We start from the raw sequence: 17,646 nt of genomic DNA on the forward strand, positions 1-17,646 counted from the left end.
CTATCATAAAGCATATAGACAATCAGAATCACCAATGTGCACCATATAACTGAACCTAAGCATGATAGATATGCACGATTTACTTAAGGTCAATTTTTTTTCTACATATGTATCAATAAGAAAAAAAAAATTAAAGACTTTTATCCTAGGGGTGCCAGGAGAATAATCCGGATACTCCAGAGCGCTGTGATTCAAGAAATTTGAGAACCTCTGCTCTACACATAACATATCTGCATTGTACATAGTGTCCTCTAGGGTGTTTACATAAATGTGTACAGATACTGTCAATTTCTATCAATATAGATGTATATTTGGATTCAGTATGAAATCCCGGCGGTCGGGATCCCGGCGTTCAAAATCCCGACGCCGAAATCCCGACCGCCGAAATCCCGACAAGGGGGGGGGACGTGGATCGCTCGCCACGCAGCGGGCCCGGTGCCTCGCTACGCTCGCCACGCTAATTTATTCTCCCTCCAGGGGTGTCGTGGACACCCACGGAGGGAGAAAGTGTCGGGTATTTGGCGGTCGAGATTCCGGCTTCGGGATTCTTAACGCCGGGATCCCGACCGCCGGGATTTTAACTGCATCCCGTATATTTCTGTCATCAGGTGAAGTGGGTTCTTGATTAAAAAGATCTACAGCAGGGTGGCCAAACCTGTCCTCAAGATCTACCAACAGTTCATGTGTTTCAGGCAACCTGTGGATCTATAGTAGGAATGAATGCAGCATGTTTGAAATGTGACAGTTAGTAATGACTACAGCTGTGCAGTAGCTAGGTGATCTGGAAAACGTGGACCGTTGGTAGATCTCGAGGAACAGTTTGGCCTCACGATCTACAGTGTCTAAATAGTGTCAATAAGTTGACAGTAAAGCCCCATACACACTAAAGGATATTCTGTAGTAAGGGTGCCCATACACGTGCGATGCGAAGCATGCTCTGGCGGGCATCACATCGCACAGTACAAAAAGTATGTGCTGCTCATACTTTATGTGCATGATGATTCATGTCTGGTGAACATGCAGATAATCTTAGCTATATAACCCCAAACAACCTGCATGTTTAGCGGGTCCCAGTGATGTAACTTAATGATATCGGTGGCCAATATCGTTCTTTCTGTGCACACATATCGGCCGCCGTATGCGATATAGTTAACTATAGTATATCAGCATCAGCTAGGTCGGCTAGTGTATGTATGGGGCTGAAATGGTCAATATGCACAAGGTTGGCATTGACAAAAAGGTTGACGCGTGCAAACTGTCGAAAAGTTGATAGTCGACACATGACAAGATCGAAAAAAAAATTTTTTACAGTTTTTGTTCACACCTTAACATGTGGACCCCCAAATAGTGCAGCGCTCCACTCTGGATAGTAAAGCATGAATAAGTAAAAAAAATAATTAAAAAACACACCACATGAAAAAAAGACTCATGTCGGCCATTGCCATGTCAACCTTTTGCTTGTATCAACATTTTATCAATGTCGACCTATTGACTGTCTAAACACTGTAGATCTAGCATCCGTATACCCAGAAGTGTGGGTACACAGTGATGAAGGGGTAAAAAATAAGCACCACAATACTTAAGTTAATATACACAAGAAGGTAAATGTTTCATTAGTGTTTTAGTATGGATCTCAAGTGAGTTACATTAGGCAATGAGGTGGCCTGAAACGCGGTCACAAGAACAATGACACCTTGACACCTCACCTCAACTGAAAATGTTCCACGTCAGAAAAGCAAAGAATAGAAAACATAGGGTGTGAACTAGACAAACTTGCAGCAACTTTTCCACACTTTCACAAACACTAGACCAGCAACCAAGGGCATACGCACTCCAGTGTGCACTTACCTGCTTTTCATGAGATATTAACATATACACACCCCTCCCAATGGTATGGTCCACACCAGCGAGCATTGTAATCGAATTAGACAGCAATATTTTAGAATGCAGAATACTCTAATCATTAGATCATCAATGCCCTTTACCCATGCAATGGAGCGAATAAAGTGCATAACAAGAATGGATAATTCACTCATTTGCTCACATGTCAAATACAATTGGGAAGTGCATATAAGTGAGTAACTTTTCTACATTAAGCTTATAAAGAAATAAATGAATAAAAGCACCAGTGATTTGGAACATACAGCTGTAAAATTCAGAGCTGTCACTACTGACGAGTCTGCTGCTGGTTTCCTAACATTTGTGCTCCCCTGCTTCATACTATGATACTGTATCAACCTGACATGATATTACTAATACACTGAGCAGCACATTATATCCTAGGACACCATTCAGGGTATAGTTTCCATTAGCCCCATAGTAAAGGGCACAGAAATAGGACTTCCTACAGTAGTTAGACACATGCAGAGGGAACTGCTGTACATTTCTTAAATCATGTACTGTACCCCTCCAGCCAGCATCCGGCACTGACAATCTCTGCCCAAACTTTCATTCATTAAGTGCTCTGCATTCTCTGTACCATGGCTGCAAAGTGTACAAACGACAAACGTGTAAAGGGAGGGGTGAGACTCTCATACAGGGCACACAGCTCAGCCCTAGATACCAATGTACAGCAGGCAACGTGCCACTATTAAGTAACACAGGCTGATGATAGATAGATAGATAGATAGATAGATAGATAGATAGATAGATAGATAGGATAGGTCACTCTGTGCTGTGCAATGTGTTGCAGACTTCCCAGAGCACGTTGAGTTAACTACACTACTAGAGGAAGTTTAAAGCCCCCCCTAATAGGGGCAAGGTCAGATTACCTGTAGTCCTGAGTTGCTGGGGACCGGGCAGTCTGGATGGTACAGTCAGTTACAGCATAGTGAGCGGATGGGTGGCGCTGGTGCAGCGGGCTCGGCAACTGGCAGAGAGAGAAGCGCGGGTGCTACTAGACCAATGTAGCCACTTACTGTAAATCACTCAGGAAATGATGCGGTCACTGAGGCACAGGAGGAGTCAGTGCACAGTATAGAGACAGACAAAGCAGCATTACCTGCCCGGGGAGGGAGGGACACTGATCAGGCTGCTGCCAAACAGGTGTATCCCAGTGGGAGGCAGGAGTCGGACACAGCTCCTCCGGGTCCTAGAGCTTCCCCTGCAGCTGATAATGGGCATGTACAAATGTCTCTTTCATGTGCAGTATCCTTTTTAATAAACTTTGCATCTTTGGTTTTCGTAATTTTTTTATTTGAAACCACTATTTAAAAAAAAAAAAAAAAATTAACTATTAATTGGATATATTGTTTTCATTCTTTGTTATACACACACAACACATAAGTTACAATCTTATCTCTAGAATTTCATTAATTTGATATACAGATGTAGCCACACCCATCGTTGCTGTGCAAATTACCACGTGCAACTTCTGTGGAGAATGGCGCGGCGATCCCGTCACCATGGCCTTTATTCTGGTTGGTGCGGTGTTTGCCGCTTGCGGTCGTACCGCCGATGGTTTTCGTCTGCGCATGTGCAGAGGTCACTCTGCGCATGTGCAAGAGGTTTCGCCGTACGTTTTTTTTAGACGCCGCACAGGGGGCGGAGAGGGGCGTGAAGGGCTACTTAGCCTCATTACCCTATGCATACGCCCCGCGTTTCATGGGCGTTCCCATGCAAACGCTGGGCGTATGCATGGTAATAAAGCCGTGACGCATGTGTAGGGGGCGGGCAGCTGACATCGCCGGATGTCAGCTGCCCGCCCCCATACATGATTTCATACGGACAAGTGTCCGTGTGGTCTAGGGTGGCGGGAGCTGGTGGAGCGTGCGGCCCTGCATTCGATGGTCGGCGACCATCGAATGCAGGGGCTGCTCCCAAGATGGAGGAGGCGTATCCCCGTCCACTTTCATGCGGACCGCCACATATCCGCGTACGGACGGAGGTGGCGATCCGTATGGAAGGCGGGGATTCGCCTGCACGGTCCTGGCCGCATATTCTGATCTGGCCGCACAGATCAGAATAAGGGCCCATGTGCGTGCGTGCGTATACTTTGCTCCCACGTCTAATAAAAAAGTATTGAGTGGCGATATCCCAGCGTGGCAATTCCCACGACAAACAAGCTCGAGAGGTGGAATCGTGGCAATGATGGGCGTGGCTACGTCTATACTAATTTATTACCATATATTGTAGGTCATTAGTAGGGAAATATAATTAATGTGATTGGCAATATGTTAGAGGGGAAAAATGTTGCAATCTGTTAATGGTTCTCACACCACACCCACCCTGTCACTGCCAGTTATACTGGGCGATATATCGCAGGTCTATCGACCAGTGTGTACCAGTGATAAGCCTGTGAATGACATTGTTCACAGACATATTGCATCGACATTGTACCACAGCCAAAGATTGATACATATAAACATACAGTATATCGGCACATCATGCTGTGTGTATGGGTGATTCGCAGACCGCCGGTACACCTGCTGCACAAGTCAGCAGTGATTGACAGCGCAACAGGCCGGGCACATGTACATGCCCGCCCAGTTGTGATATCAGTCAGGACTGATCTGGCAGTATGTATGTATGTAGGACACACTGTGCCGTCCGTCTGCAGGCATATTTGCACATCCACTGATCTGCAGATATACTGTATCTTTTGTACCCAGCCTTAAAACCGGACAGTCTAATTTGTACAATTATTCTTTATAAAACACAGATATTTTGCACAGTCCCCATTAACATGAAGTGTGGAAAGATGGCCCTCCTGATAAGCTTACAATGCCCCCCCCCGCCCCCCCCCCCCCCCGCGCCACCACTAGGCAGCTTTAGGCATTTGCCTAGGGCACTGGCCACTGGAGGGCGGTACTGAGCTGCAGCAGCAGGAAAGCTCCTGCCCCAAATTCGGCCATCTCCAGCCAGAATAATAGGAAGTCTAGCCTTACTTTAGTTTGCGAAGGGAAGAAAAATCAATAGATCATTCAAATGATTTTTCGTCCGTGCGGCTGCATGCGAGTGGATGAGTATGCAAACATGGTTGTAGTGAGGATTTGGATGCAAAGTGATTGACAAGTAGCATTTATGGGAGTAAACATGGGGTGGTTTGGGAAACACTGGGGTGTCACCAGCATTCTTTGGACTTGATGCAGCCAGCAATTTTACCTTTGTTATTTTATTTCTGATGAACTGGTCCTGCAGTCTTATTTCTGATGGAAAGCAATGCTCTGAATGCTCTGAATGTTTGCTGGTGCAACCAATGTGCATGCCGAAGCACAAGCAGGTGATCAGATCCGCAGTCAGTCAGTGTCAAAATACGGTGACTGCTTCTTTTTTACCATTCAATTTCACAGAATGAATTTGAGAGCTATTTTTCTTCAGGCTACTGCTGGACGTTTATATCTCTTTATCACCCTTGCATTTATCTCTTTTTAAGGCTTAATACATCTGCCCCATTGATTCATACGTAGAGGCTAGATCAAATATATTTTTATGCCTTTTAATATTGTCTATAATCTTTGATTGTACCCTGCCACCCCCAACCCCTTTGTCAGCGGTCCCCAAGCCAGAGCGCACTGGTATCACTTACTGTAACTCTTATGCTGCAACAAAACCAGAAAGTCAGAATGCGGGCAGGACAGGGTTCGTGAGCTATCAATGGAGATTCCTAACCAGAGGAGAGATAGGAGGGTGGAGAGAGCTGTAAGTGACACAGGGATTCCAGCTTTTCCTCCTCCCTGTCTGGGTGTCTGGGCATTATCAAACTAATACAAGATACTCCATTGGGTTAAATTTTTTATACACAATCCATAACATCCACCTTTATCTATCTCTCCTTTCTAATCTTATTAGCTGGTGACATATCACCAAACCCAGGCCCAAACCACCTGTCCCACTCAGAGTTTACTGGTTGTATGCCTAGAAATTCGGCTAACCTCATAAATATCACATGCCTCCCACCACACTCCAAACAACTTAAATGTGCCCTATTGAATGCACGCTCTGTTTGCAATAAATTAACATCCATCCATGACCTCTTTATCTCTCACAAATTCAACCTGCTGGCAGTTACAGAAACCTGGCTCACACAATCAGACACGGCCTCGCCTGCAGCACTGTCACATGGTGGTTTCCACTTCACTCACACCCCCAGGCCTGGTAACTGTAAAGGAGGTGGGGTTGGTATATTACTGTCACAAGACTTCACATACTCAGTTCTACCATCTGCTCCTTCACTCACATTTACATCATTTGAAGTTCACTCTATTAGGATTTTTTCCCCTTTCTCTCTGCGTGTTGCTGCGATCTATCGCCCACCTGGGCTTCCCAAAACTCAATTTCTAGAAGATTTCTCTGCCTGGCTCCCCCATTTCTTATCCTCTGACATCTCCACTGTCATCCTGGGTGACTTCAATATTGCTATTGACAGTCCACCATCTTTGCATGCTTCCAAACTCCTCTCTCTAACCTCCTCTCTCGGCCTCTCCCAGTGGTCTGACTCCTCTACTCATGAGGAAGGCCACTGCCTTGACCTTGTTTTCACCAGGCTGTGCTCAGTCTCTGATTTTACTAACACTCCCTTCCCTCTCTCTGATCACAATCTCATTACCCTCTCACTCTCTTCCATTACCCCAAGCTCACTGACACTGAAATCATGCAAGCCTACTTTAACCCGTAGAAATACTAATGCAATTAATTTTCCACAACTTACCACCTCCCTGCAACAACAGCTCTCACTAATTTCTACATTTACCTCTCCTGACTCTGCTGTTTCCCACCTCTACCAGACTCTTGAAACAGCCCTTGATGACGTGGCTCCAGCTACCCATTACACCCCACGTAGGCTTAGATGCCAACCGTGGCACACCAAAACAACAAGACAACTACGAAATCAGTCACGTAAAGTAGAACGCCAATGGCGCAAATCTCGTAGTACGACTGATTTCCTCGCATATAAAACTAGCTACTACTCCTACAGCAATGCTTTGGACACTGCCAAACAAACATACTACCAATCTCTCATCTCTTCTCATGCCACCAACCCTAAGCGACTTTTTAACACCTTTAAGTCTCTTCTGTACCCTTCCCCTCCTCCCCCACCGGCTACCATCAGTGCACAAGAACTTGCCTCCTACTTTAAGGACAAGATTGATAACATCCGAGATGAAATGGTATGCTCTTCCACAACCTCTAACCCTCTTTCTTTCCCACCTGAACCCTCTGGCACTTTCTCTTCATTTGAGCCCACAAATGAAAAGGAAGTATCCGCACTCTTCTTATCCTCTTACTCTACTACCTCTCCTCTCGATCCTATACCTGCGCAAGTCATTAAAAATATATCTCCTGTGATTATTCCAACCTTAACTAAAATCTGTAATCTCTCTCTTACTACTGGTACTTTTCCTTCTCTGCTCAAACATGCAGTGATAACTCCTATTCTAAAAAAACAGAATTCTGACCCTAACTCTCTCTCTAACTATCGTCCTATATCTCAGCTCCCATGCCTCTCCAAGCTACTGGAGAGACTTGTCTACTCTCGCCTCACAAACTTTCTTAACTCTAACACCCTATTAGACCCACTTCAGTCAGGTTTTCGCTCTCAACACTCCACTGAGACAGCACTGACTAAAGTGGTGAATGATCTGGTAACGGCTAAGTCTAAAGGCCATTACTCACTACTTATTCTTCTTGATCTTTCTGCTGCCTTTGACACCGTCGATCACTCTCTTCTCTTACAAACACTACACTCCCTTGGTCTTAATGATACAGCCCTTTCCTGGTTCACATCTTACCTATCTGATCGCTCTTTCAGTGTTCGCTTCTCTAACTCTACTTCCTCTTCATTACCTCTGTTAGTCGGAGTTCCGCAAGGTTCAGTCTTAGGTCCTCTGCTCTTCTCAATCTATACCTCCTCTCTTGGCAAACTAATCAGCTCTTTCGGATTTCAGTATCACTTGTATGCTGATGATACTCAAATCTATCTATCAACCCCAGAGTTGTCACCAGTGGTTTTGGGTCGAGTTTCTGATTGTCTCTCTGCCATCTCATCTTGGATGTCTTGTCGCCAACTCAAACTCAATATTTCCAAAACGGAATTACTTATATTCCCGCCAAATAAGAACAGTTACCATCCTGACATCTCCATCGCTGTTGACAACTCGATAATCTACCCTACCCCACAAGCTCGTTGCTTGGGGGTCATCCTCGACTCTGAACTGTCCTTTCTTCCCCACATTCAATCTGTCTCCAAATCATGTTACATGCATCTAAAAAACATATCCAAAATACGACCCTATCTCACACAAGACACTACCAAATCTCTTATCCATGCACTCATTATATCCCGCATTGATTATTGCAATAGTCTCCTAACTGGTCTTCCCAAGAACAGACTCTCACCACTGCAATCAATTTTAAATGCTGCTGCTAGGCTGATCTTCCTTGCAAGACGCTCATCGTCTGCTGATCCGCTCTGCCAGTCCCTCCATTGGTTGCCTGTATATTACCGTATTCAATATAAAACACTTCTACTTGCTTATAAAGCTATTAACCATACTGCACCAGCATATATCTCTGCACTTATCACAAAATATCTCCCATCTCGACCACTACGCTCTACACAAGATCTGCGTCTCTCTTCTGCACGGATCACTAGCTCCCATTCATTATTACAGGACTTTTATCGGGCTGCTCCCATCCTATGGAATGCCCTTCCACGCACATTAAGACTCTCCACCAGTCTCCAAACTTTCAAGCGTTCCCTGAAAACTCACCTCTTCAGGCAAGCCTATCATATTTAAGTTCTACATGCATAACCCTCCGAGGCACTTATGTATTATATAGCATCCCTTCTGGACTTGTAACTGCTATGCTATTACTGGTGCCTGTCCTTATGTTTCCCCCCTATATCCCTATAGATTGTAAGCTTGCAGCAGGGCCCTCCTACCTCCGAGTCTGTCTGTTTACCCAGTTTGTCTTATCACTGTCTACTATTGTAAAGCGCAACGGAATCTGCTGCGCTATATAAGAAACTGTAAATAAATAAATAAATAAATAACTCCCAACATGAATTATCCCAGGAGGGACAAAATGCTCTTTACCTGAAAATCCTTCTTAAGTTATGATTGCAAAGACCTTTCTTATCAATCAAATAGTTCAACTCAGGAAATGCCAATCATATAAGAGGAGTCCAGGTAGAGAGTACTGTATTTGTCCCTCCTGGAATGGGTCATGTTGGGAGAGATGCACAATCTAATATAAACCAACCCACATTTCTTCGGGCCCGGTGCTTTGACATCTGTACAATTTTTCTATGATGCTCATATACAATTGCAATTATTCATAAAGTATGAAAAAAAACTAATATATATATATATATTTTCTTATTTGTAATAAAGTTGAACATGCAACGCAGTTGTTGACCATATAGTTAAATGGTTAAACACTACAAGCTATCTCTTATCTGTGTTATTGTGCATGACTTACCAGCTGTAATAACTTCACAAATGTAAGTCACCAGACTTAAAGGTTAGGTGATTATACTGCAGGAACATGTTGTTTACTTAGCTCTATTAAAGAGTCTGTATATGCCCAAGCCTGTCACTCTGTGCCTGATTCAGTAAGGCTCGCTAAGCAGCAGTCGTTTGCTGCCTACAGGCCCCTTAACGATGTCAAATTTCTGTGATAGATCTATATCATTGTTCCATCATGGTGTAATTCACCGTAATTGCATAATTAATAAAACTTGCACATTTGATATTGCCATGAGAATTAAATAGCAAAATTGACATATGGATGATTGTACACAATCCCATTGCAATATGTTTGTGTCAGTATGACAATCTTCAATCGCATCTATGCCAACCAAATTCTCAGAGATAGATACCCAGTGTGCTATTATTTATCCACATAGGAGAATAAAGACACCAGTGACTGTGAAGTGCTTAAATGCAATCTAACATACTTGCAAGACAAAGCAGTGTGTTATCCATAAATAATCATGTGGTGACAGACTGAATGAGTGGAGTGAGAAAAGATCTACCTGATGGATGGCGCACTACTTACATTACATATGGTATCTGTGAACACTGAATACTGAATAAATGCAATGAGTTTATATAATACTCAAGTATATAAATGGTATGGTCCAATATGTGGAAGTACCCTAAGTTCTGTTGTTTCCTCCTCATGCAAACAGGCAAGCTGTTGCAGCAGACGAGTAAATGAGAGAATTTGGAGCTGAGTTGGATTCTGCTGTCAGCAATTATCTAGGGTATAGCCCCATACACATGGGGCGATTCTAGCCAGAATCACTGGGGATATTGTCGCTCATGAAAATGTGACACTGAGCAATTTGGTCGCTGAGCAATATATAGTTTTAGAGTCACAACATGGGCCAATAAGAGAGCCAGAAAAAAAGAAAGAAGTGTCAAAGCTTACTGATGGGCACACCCTTATTTATTTTTACTCAAAGTAATGGCGCCGTTCACCATTCAAAAGGGGAGACACCTTGCTTGTACCCCCTGCCACTACGGCGCATCAGCTGCAGGGCCTCCGGTAGCATTTTGGCTATTTGAAATGTAGGGTCCGCTTATGAGCCCATCAGAACTCAGGGCCTGGCAGCCAATCAGTGCAGCTGTCTGGCTTCAAGTTCTGACTGGCTCATGAGCTGGCGCCGCATTTCAAATGGCCAAGGGTTGCCCAAGACCCTCTAGCTGAAGTGCCGTAGAGGCCATTTGAAACATGGCGTCAGCTTGTGAGTTTATCAGAGCTCGTGGCCTGGCAGCTAATCAGTGCAGCTGTCGGACTGCAAGCTTTGACTGGCTCATGAGCCTGCACCGCATTTCAAATGGCCAAGGGCCAACAGAGGCCCTGTAACTGAAGTGCCATAGCTGAGGGGGTAAAGTCAGCTAACTCAGTGCTCTGCACAGGCAGCAAAGCAGCGGCTCCCCACAGGCAGCATCACTGTGAGCCCTTTTGTCAGTGAGTGGTCAGCCAGGAGACAGGAGGAAGCAGCTGCTGCAGACATAGGGGACACTAGAAGAAGAGATGCGCTGCCAGGAGGAGAGGAGGTGACTTTTTTTGGTGGAGGGGGGAGGCTGCACATTAAAAAGAATGAGGTAATCATTAAATGTATGCTGGACCGGTGCAAGGCATCTCAGCGCCCCAGGCGGGGGAAGGCTGTGTGCGGGCACCGTTCATTTGGCACCACGGGGGGTGTGGCCGCTGGCCTGCTCTCAAGTGCCGCCATCCAGTGGCTGGTACTCACAGGCAAATGCCTAAAGCTGCCTAGTGGTGGCACGGGGCCTGAGTGTATGGGACACTACTTTGGGAACTATGCGTAAGTGGCACTACTCTGGGTATGTGTAATATGTGAATGCTTGGGATTAATTATGAAAATAATTGGATTAATGAATGAAAGATAATGCTAGATCACACCCTGATTGGTTCTAGACATCCCCACACACAGCTTAAAATGTTTTTCCGAAGGCGCACACCCCAATGTAATGACATGCGCAAACCTTTGATCCCTGGTGTCCGGACGGTACCCTTTCATCTGGCAGGGCTCTCTCACGTGATCACTTGCGATTACGGGGAATTACACTGTGCTGGAACAATGATATAGATCTTGTATTTAGTGTTTATACATGTCTGTCTGTCTAGTTGTCCAACCTAGTATCTACCAACTTGTAGGCATCTATCAATAGGTTGTGGTTTTAGGACTGCAGCTGTGAAGGACACGTTCAACAGGATTGCAACTTTACATTGAAGTAGAACATTTTTTCTCAAAGTGCAAGTACAGTATGAGCGACAGAAAATTGACTCTGTGCCAGTCTATTGCGCATTAGCTAATCTCTGAGAAAATGCATGGCCACCATTTTTCTGGTGATTTCTGTAGTATGCATACACAGTTCTCCTTTCAAGTGATATCTACATTGCTGACAGAGGTAAGTATCTATAATGGGTGCACGGTGTGGAATGTGGGCCCCACTGGGCCCAGATGTCAAAGCACACTCTGCACCCATTATGGATACGCCCGTGCTGACTACCATAAATACTGATGGCTATCCTGGTGTATTGGGTTTCATGGAAATCTGGTTTAACTAACGAACTCTGGGGTCTGGTCAAGATGAATTACGAATGATAGATGCAGCTGTTTGAGTTTCAGGCACCGTAGATTCAGAATCTATTGTACGGAAACAGCCTGAAAATAAGCAAATAAAATAAAAAAATGGAAATGTTTTACTGAGGTGTTGGTAAAAAGTTCATATCTTAACTATTAGGGGCTACTTTGGGAATCATCTATGTAGTCATTGCAGATATTTGTGCTATGTGCCTTTTAGTATGGGCCAATGGGATGTCGTAATCCAAAAAAACACTAACAAGCTATAGATATAGATATAAATACAGCACGGGTTGGACCCTTGTCTGTCACTCAACTGTAAAAATAATAGTGGCCCAGGGGGGTAATTACATATTTTTCCCCGTCCATCCTTTACCGAATCATAAATAAAAACAAGAAGTGGTATTAATAGTAGCACGCTCATAGCAGCTGCCAAAGCATATTGTGACATACATAATATACCGAAGCTGCAGCACACACAGTGGAAAGTCTGGGTGTTCAAGCTTATGATTTCTTATGACACACTGAGAAAACAGGACTTAAATTGAGGTCATGTCTCATTATAATTTGTTTAAAGCTTCAGATTACAGACTTCATAATGCAGAAAACATGATACTAGTACTGCAGAAAATGTCACATCCTCTCATCTAGTAAACAGAAAAACATGATTATTACGGTTTATTATACTTATGTAAGAATCCCGGAACAAACAAAAAAAAGAGAAAAAAAAAAAACAAGTTGGAGATATAACTGAAGTTTTATATGGTCTAATATAAATATTATATAACTCAGACTGTGGCTTCCTGCTTGCCTACATTCCCTCATTTCAAATCAGAGGCGGAACTACTATTGGGGCAGTGCACTGGGACCCTTAAGGACTAAGGGGCCTGACTGCTGCCCCTGTCACCCACTGGTTTTTCCTGTAACACTTTGCCTCCTTCGGGCTCTCCCTATCACCCTCTGCCTCTCCCTGTCACCCTCTGCCTGTCCTTGTCACCAACTGCTATGTTGCATATTGTTAACTTGGGACGGGGCGGTGTAGCAGGGCCCAAATTATGTTTTTGCACCCAGGCCCACAACCCACAAGTTCCACACTGTTTCAAATAATATGTATAGAAAACAAACCTACAAATACACGCTGGCAGCAGGAAGCCCTGCTACAAGGTGTAAATAATTCTTCCCGGAGGCAGCAGCCTTTAAGTGGGCTAGTATAACATGTACAGTATTAGTTCTGCAGGATCAAGACTGAACAATTCAAAGTAGATAGTGGTTAAGGTCGATGGTTACAAAAGGACACAAGGTCAAAGGTCGACATGAGAAGATTAACCGGAGATTTACACAAAAAGTTATATTTTGTAATTTTTTTTTAGGCCATTTTGTATGTTTAATCATATGTAAGCACAATCAGTGTAAACATGTATCCTCAGGGTCTTCCCTTGCTTGCCACGCTTCTGGCAAGGTGGCTCACTCTGTTACTACTGTGCTCGCCACTTTTCCCAGTCATAGACCACGTGGAAAGTAAATCAAGCAAAAGTTGTAAACACATGAAGAAAAAATCATTTGTCGATCATTTGACCATGCCAATCTGTTGTAGCTGTCGACCTTAAGCACCGCCTACCTTTTACCTGTTGACTATTTGGCCATTTCAACATTATATACATGTGTACCATATGTTGTGGATCTTTTGATTGTCGGCATAGATACTATAGACTTATATACTGGAACCTGAAAAATTCACCCATCTGGTAATAAAATTGTATTAAATAATAATATTTTTTACAAAAAAAACCTCTAAACATTAAAATGTCATGTCATAAAATCTTTTTTTACACTGAACAGGAACAAATGACACAGTAAGCAAAATGCCATTGAGTTAATTCAATAGCAAAAGATCTGTTTACATGTTAGTGAATTATCCATTATCTACACCCTGTCTCTAATTACAGTACAGAAGACATAACATACTGCATGTATTGTGATTTATCCACCAAGCTATGTTTTAACAATGCTGAACTTATTTTAAATTCTTATCTATTTTTATCCCAGAGTTTATTATATTATAAATCACACAAACAAGAAAAAAAAGCTATTTTGTACATGGATCAAATAACGTTATAAAAGGCAAATCTTTATTGATATACAGACATTCCTCACTTAACGACCGGGTTCCGTTCCTATGACCCGGTCATTAAGCGAATTGGTCGCTAAACAAACCTATATAAAACCCCTTAATACTTCTGAGATGCGGGTCGCTAAACAGTCTGGGCGGGTCCGAACTGTGAGAGGGTAGGCGGGCAGGTCGTAAATCGGAGCAGGAGGGGGTGTAAGTCCGAGCAGTCACAGCGCGGAGGCTAAACTAAGACCGGGTCGTAAGTCCGGGTGGTCGATAAACAGGTAGGTTGTTAAGTGAGGAATGTCTGTATGTATATATATATATATATATATATATATATATATATATATATATACATATAGTTACATAGACAGACAGACAGACAGACAGACAGACAGACAGACAGACAGACAGACAGACAGACAGATAGATAGATAGATAGATAGATAGATAGATATAAATTCTAAATGTCACAAAAAATGGATAGTATATTAATACTGTATGAGAAAAGTGAAAGCTAAAAGATAAAATTCTTATAAAAGTCCTTTGTTATACAATGTTGCAAGTATTTATAACATAATTGACAATTTGACAGTCAGCTATTCTCTCTATTAAGGGGCCTACACACGTAGAGATCTGTGCTAAGCAATTTTGCTAAGCTATTTTGCTAAGCAATTTTGCAGATGTCAAGATCTCCCATGGGGAGCACATACACATGCAGAGATTTGTGCTAAGTGATTTTGCTAAGCGGTTTTGCTAAGCAATTTTGCTTAAGCAAAAAAAGTCAGGGTAATGGTTCAGAATGAGAGATTGTGATCAGTATCTCTCATTCTGTACACACAGAAAGATTTGCAGTCATTTTTTAAGCAATCTGACTAGATTGTGACTGCATGCACTGACTTAGTTAGCAAGAGATATTTAATCTCTCGGAGCATACACACGGAGAGATCTGTGCTTACTTTCTAAGCAATCTAGTCAGATTGCTTAGAAAATAGCACAAATTTGCTCCGTGTGTACACCCCTTTAGTCATTAATGATGCAACATTGTTATTAAGCAATTAGGGCGGGATGTATTAAAATACATCGCCGCCCTTCGCGCCCCCCGCCGCGATGCCGCCGCATATGTACTAACATATGCGGCTGGCATCGCGATGCGGTGACGGAGGCCCCCCGCGATACCTGTACTGTGGTCTGCGGGGGGTCTCCGTCACCTCCCAGCCGGCTTCTGCTGCTTTCACGCCGGGGACAGCTAAGCAAGCTGTCCCCGGCGCTTCCTCCTCCCCCTGCAGCCGGAAGGACGTCCGGCTGCGTTGCTAGGGGGAGGAAGGGCTTACCTTCCGGGGTCCTGGAGGACCTGCAAGAAGGTAAGCCCAAGGGAGGGGGGAAAGGGGGGGTCGGCGGGGTTGCGGCGACGCGGCGGGCGGCGAAAAGAAGCCCATAGGCTTCTATAGGGTATCGCCACCCAAAGGTGGCGATACCCTGCCCCGCGATATCGCTGCGAACGGGTTTTAGTACATAGGAAAATGCGGTAAAACGGGGGTTTTACCGCATTTTCCCTTTAGTACATCTCGCCCTCTATCTAATAATTCCCTTAATGAGTGATATGAAATGTTGTAGTGACCTTATAAGGGATGAGCACAGGTGGTCTCCAAATTGCTCATTCAATTAAGTCCATGTATTTCACCTAACCGGAAAAACATGACTCGAAAATATTTGTAAATGGACAGTGAACCTCTGATGAAAACCGTTTATTTCGGTTGAAACAGCTGTCAGGTGTACAGCTGTCGTTGTGTGCAATCATGTTTGTACAATAAATCAACTTTTCTTCACCATCCACCCGTGTGCCGGTTCCTATCCTTCTACAACCAAGGGGGGTAAGTGCTTTATCTCTCTATATATATATATATATATATATATATATATATATATATATATATATATATAGGTATGGAGAGTGGATTTCCCGGCACTCGTAGGACTTTCAATAATGAGACAACCAAACTGAACAAGTCAGATCTGACTTGTTCAGTTTGGTTGTCTCATTATTGAAAGTCCTACAAGTGCCGGGAAATCCACTCTCCATACCTGTATCATCAGCCCGCCTGACTTCACCGTGCACCGGGGCACCTCAACCCCAGTTGGGGTTCACCATCTGGAGTGCCAGCCACCTCTCCACTATATATATATATATATATATATATATATATATAAAACAATTCCACGTGGTGGCACTCCCAATAATGAACGTCTTACACCGCAGGGTTACGACAACGTTTCGAGGGTGGGCACCCTTTAACAGCTATTCAAGCTAAGGAAGTGCTACTCCAAAGAGACATATATATATATATATATATATATATATATATATATATACATACTGTATATAACTGGTAATAGTACAAAAAGAGAATGTGCGTGTGTAGAAAATCTATGTATTCATTCAGTTGGTGCTGTTCCAACTCTCCAATCTTCTGGGGTGCATTCAATGCGGGTGGCGAGGGGGTTAGATGGGGGGATCACCGAAAACAAGAGACCCTCGTCGTTTAACCCCCACGTGGAAATCCTTGTTGTCAGAGGACAGGAAGCTTACCCCCAAACAGTGAGTCTCGTGGCTAATGCAGGGAGCCCGCTGCATTTAGCCGTGAGCCTCAGTGTTTTAGCGGCCACATACACCTTTTCCCCCTAGCTCCAAACACCTAGCGAGGGGGAAACGGCGTGTGCAGGTGGTCAGTTGAATACTGACACAGCGAGCAGGCAGCACTGCTCACTGTCACAGCTCGCAGAAAGCCTTGAATACACCTCTCAGTTTCTGTGCCATTAAGCAAAAGGTTGAAATATAGCTGTTTAATTTACAATTACAGCCTTCAACTGGGAAGAACATTTCTAAATACCTGTTCTACAAGTAACTGTTAAGAAACCTTAAATTTGCCTATTGCAGCCAATCAGACGATTGCTTTCATTTTCTGAACCGTGCATGAAAAATAACAGCTTTATTGACTGCTATGCATAACACAAGGTTTTGCTGAATTGTCTATGGAATCAGTTCCAGAAATGTTTCCCATCGTATCCTGGTTGCTAAACAACAAGGAACGTAAAGATACAGCTCAATCTGGTGCCTGTCCTGGGATTTAATAATTACTATTTTTCCACCACAGAAAATATCTTTGAGTAACTGGGGGAAAAAATCTGTTAGTACATCCTCGTCAATGAATTGGCATAAAGAAATATTTTTAAAACTAAGCCTTCCGGGCGGCTCCAACTAATTAAAGCTATCCTGAAGGTTTGTTGCTCAGCAGCCAGACAAGGCCCCTCCTTTATACATACACACCCTTACTTGCTGCGGTCCCAGTGGGATATGTACACTTCCACCACTGTTATTCACAAGTCTGACACTGCAAGATGTGACCATAACAAATAACAAGCACAGATTTGGATCATGCTGTCTCACTGACTCACTCACTGTCCTGGCTAA

The 17,646-nt window shown here is 43.6% G+C and overlaps 1 protein-coding gene across 1 annotated transcript in view; it reads right to left on the reverse strand.

The window, feature by feature from the left end:
- The window catches only part of GALNT6 (polypeptide N-acetylgalactosaminyltransferase 6), a 66,743-nt gene extending 63,641 nt beyond the window's left edge, over positions 1-3,102 (reverse strand). Inside the window, 1 exon segment of the mRNA XM_083169462.1 lies at positions 3,002-3,102. The gene's annotated coding sequence lies outside the window, so the exon portion shown is untranslated.
- Between the last annotated feature and the right edge of the window lie 14,544 nt (positions 3,103-17,646).

This window comes from Crinia signifera, chromosome 2 (assembly GCF_055691185.1).
Source record: "Crinia signifera chromosome 2, ASM5569118v1, whole genome shotgun sequence".
Taxonomy (NCBI): Eukaryota; Metazoa; Chordata; class Amphibia; order Anura; family Myobatrachidae; genus Crinia; species Crinia signifera.